The following is a 4094-nucleotide window of genomic DNA, read 5'->3' on the forward strand; positions in this document are numbered from 1 at the left end:
CGATTGCCAGATGTTCGGGAATTTTTGCACGAACAGGAGCCGAGTAGTTAATTAAGAATCGAATTGATTGGTTTCGATTTCGTATTGAATGCAATTTTAAATTTCTGATTTACCTAATAGTAATTTGTAAATTTGAGAGCCTATATCGAATTAAATTTGGTTCGGATTTAAAATAAAATTTTGCTTTAAGGAATTTTTATTCCACAATTTCAAAACAACAATTTGCCAAATTCAAAGGGATATTTTCTTGCTGATTTTATTTGGTAAAAAATGTGAAAGTAAAAAACCTTTAAAGTGTTTATGTATATGTAAAAATGTGTTTGTACTAAGAAGAAACAAACCAAGCTTCCGTAAAATAGGTCGGACCTTGAACTACCTTGAATTCGAACATTATTAAATGACGTATCTATTATTTAGAACTTCAATTGGTCTTAGATCCGGATGAGAAGTTTGCATACCGCGTATTTACATGTAAATGTGACATTCAAGGCAAAGAAACATGATTGTGGGAACATTATCTAAACCATAGAGGAAATACGCCTAAACTAAAGAAACTTGGGAAAGTGCATTAGATACTGGACTATATACCATAAATCCAGTTCTGTCTTACAGCAAACTTCCCTCTTTGGGTGGTTAATATTATAGTACGAAATAGTGGTGAGTTCACAATTGCCACGATTAAGAAATATTGAGTTACTTTCAAAAATTCAAATGATATAATACCCAAACATCAAAACTTGCTTGTAATTGTTCGATTTCGACATTTTTTGCGGTTGCGGCTGATGGTCAAGGATGGACGATGACTTGTTTACCTACAGTGTTGACCTCGGAACATCGTCAAAAGTTAAGTAAACGCTCAAGAGTGGAACATTCAAAAATGAGAGTGCACCAAAAATTCCCCATGCAATTAATTAGACTAGATAATCAATTTTTTATTATCACATTACACTTGAATTACTAACTAGCACTTTGGACATAGGGTGATTTTACAAGTATATTCGCCCCATCTACGGTATATCTACATTATCTGCAACGAATAAAGAAATTAGAATCCATGCAAATAAATTAGGAACTTTTATCCAAAACCGCCCAATAATGAGTACGTTCAATTTTGGTGGAAAAAATTACACATTACACTACCTACTCCTAAGGACCTTCGATTTGTTTCACGTAGGTAGTGAATTTATAAGTCCCATTTTGGAAAACACATCAGACCTTAATAACTTGCTCATTGAGCGGTTTTGGATAAAATCTTGTATTTGAGTCGTGTGTCATTGGTTCTTTATTATAACTATCACTTACCTTTTCTGATTAATTCACTTTCAGGCCCCCACAAGATGCTCAACCAATTTTCCATAAATCGTCATCGTTCTCAGGCACCGCGAACTAAAAGCGGACTGCTTTGCTTCTGCAAGGTTAAGATGTCAATTAAAGAATGAAGATAAAATGTGACTATGTCACATATTACTGACCTTGTTCCTCGTCCTAAATTGCAGTTATCGACGCGTTACAAACACAGTTTGCATACGAAACTTGCACGCCTAATGCCAAATTGTGGCGTACGTCCACGGTCCAGAAATTAATTACGAATCGCGGACCAAACCACATAAACTTCCAATAAGTTCTAAATTAAAGATCGCAATACAAATCAAAACCGGATTTTCCAAACTTGTTAATGCGGTTCATTTTTTGTCTAATATCCATATTAAATAAATAAATAAATAAATTCGGTTAACCTTCTGTTCGAGCAGTACAAAAAAAAATTGCTCTGCCAAAATCATCTTAAAGTAAAGTTCTATTAAAGGCGACGCGCACTGCACTGGCGGATGATATAATGCGAAACTACAGTGACTTTATAGAGACAGTGGCGACAACAGGGTATCTCGTTTTTGATTGGTCGTTGGTTCCGGTCGCCATATTGGAGCTAAATTCCAAACTGGCCAATAGAAAACCTTCAAAACGACGCGGTGCACTCCGTGCTATAATTATTAATTATACTGTTTTGACAGTGTCACCTGTAATTGTCACGGCTTCATGTTACTAGTTTACACTTTGCTTCTTGTATTTGCTTTATTTTACGTTTTCCGTCTCCAGTTTTATATAAACTCGATTTTTAAAGACGCATACATATAGTTTGGATTTATTACGATATTATAAGGTATGTAATTCGCTTAGTGTTTTTAGATGTAAAACTGTGCCTAACCTTACGACTGGTAATTGATGTAAAATTTTTTTCAGAAGCCCTAAATACCTAATGAGTTTAGATAGAAAACTGGTTAGAGAAGCAGCTTATCCGAAATTTAGCAGCAAATTCAATTGTGATCGTAAATACGTTTGAATTGGTTTCATGTTTGCTGGAGCACATGGAATATTGATCTCTTGTACTCCGTGGACTAGATCAACGTGTTTTGTCTTCCATTTAAGAGACTAAAGAAATACTTTTAAGTCCGGAAGGAGCAACACGCGACAGGGGACAAGAAGTGACAGAAGACACTGAAATGTCAAACACAATTTAATGATTATTTATATGTACATTTTGGATATTGCACCATATTTCATACTTATTATACCGTTTTCCATATACCCATACCTTTTTGAATTTGGGAGGCATTTGTTTTCCCATAGGTTGTTCTGCAAAGCTTTAAACGATCATTTCTGCGCCGTTCGTTTTGAACAAGAATCTTTACTTAAATGAAACTGACATTTATTATTCTACGCTCACAATTTGACATGACAAGGTATATTGATCTTACAATCAATTTTTTAGCTCCAATATGACGGATTATGATAAGTTGTCGCCACTGTCCTTATAAAGTCACTGTATGCGAAACTATGACGGCGTGTATTGGCGTCAAACTCAAAAAACGTCCAAGTTTCGGAAAAGATCAAAAAGTTTTACAGAGTTTCAGAGCACAAAGCATAGTTTCACGACAGGTCAAAAAGTTTCACGGAATTTAAGTGTTTCGAAAACGCCTTGGGGTTGTGAGATTTTAAAAAGTTTGAAAATGTCTCAGTTTCATGATATTGCAGAGAGAGTATGGAACAATTTTAAAGAGTTGCAGAGTTACAGAAATTTTCAAGCAGGCGGGTGGGAAAGGATCAAAAAGTTTCTGGAAATTTCAAACGCTAAGTATAGAATGTTTCAGATCTTTTGGAAAGAGACGCCTTTAAAGTTTCATAAAGAATTAGAGGGTTTCGAAGTATTACAGACGAATGTCAACGATACTAAAGAATTTCTGAGTCTTTCATAGAGAATAAAGTTTCAGCAAGCTGCTGAAGAGATCAAAAACCAAATGTTGTAGACGGTTTCAGGATAATTTAGTAGATTTTGAAGCGTTTCATGCAGTTTTGGAAAGTTAAAAAAACTTACAAAAGCTTTCACAGTAATTTAGGTAACACTTTATGTACCTACAGCTTCAAAGAGGTTTAGAAAGTTTTTGAGATAATCGCAAATTCTTCAGGCAAAGCACGGATTTCAGATCGGAAGAATTCCTCATCTTTCAAAGCGATCCATCCATTGATCCATTTTCCGGCATCTTGAAAAGATCTTAGGCGGTGCTTGGAGAGTCCATGAACCATCGATCGGATCCAGATGGCATTCGGAAGGGGCAAAGTTCGGTGAATAAGCCGCATAGGGTAAGACATCCCATCGCTTCCAACGTTTCCTTGACCGGTTTGCCGAGCATTGTCGTGGAGCAAAATGACTGTGTTGTCTCACGGCGTATTCCGGCCGTTTGGGTTTCAGTACTCGATTCATACGCATCACTTATTCTCGGTAGACCTCTCCTGTTTGCCAGGTTTCATCAGCTCACGATGTACCACTGGTTTCTTGTTACATCACATACAGAGCATTGTCTTGTGTCCATGGACATCTCGCCTTTGCTGCGAAGTGGATGGCGATCTTGGGTTAACCTAAGAGTGTTAGCGCTTCGGATTATCCCATTCATCTCCAGGAACGATGTGGTGCAGAAATCTTTTTCTTTGTTTCCGTCGTTCAACCAATTTTCCAAACTTCCAGATCTTTCCCATGGCATGAAGACGATTGGAAACTGTTGGTTGACCCCCGATTTAACCTTCTTGCGCTCCGTTTGAAT

General features: G+C 36.7%; 1 long non-coding RNA gene across 1 annotated transcript; it reads right to left on the reverse strand.

Moving 5' to 3' along the window:
- Positions 1-911: 911 nt before the first annotated feature.
- LOC116174735 lies at positions 912-1718 on the reverse strand. The gene is made up of 3 exons (XR_004146158.1): positions 1473-1718; positions 1303-1408; positions 912-1027 (listed from the first exon to the last, which is right to left on the reverse strand). It is a non-coding gene; the product is annotated as an uncharacterized LOC116174735 (long non-coding RNA).
- Between the last annotated feature and the right edge of the window lie 2376 nt (positions 1719-4094).

The sequence above is a fragment of the Photinus pyralis genome, unplaced genomic scaffold (assembly GCF_008802855.1).
Source record: "Photinus pyralis isolate 1611_PpyrPB1 unplaced genomic scaffold, Ppyr1.3 Ppyr1.4_LG6, whole genome shotgun sequence".
Lineage (NCBI taxonomy): Eukaryota > Metazoa > Arthropoda > Insecta > Coleoptera > Lampyridae > Photinus > Photinus pyralis.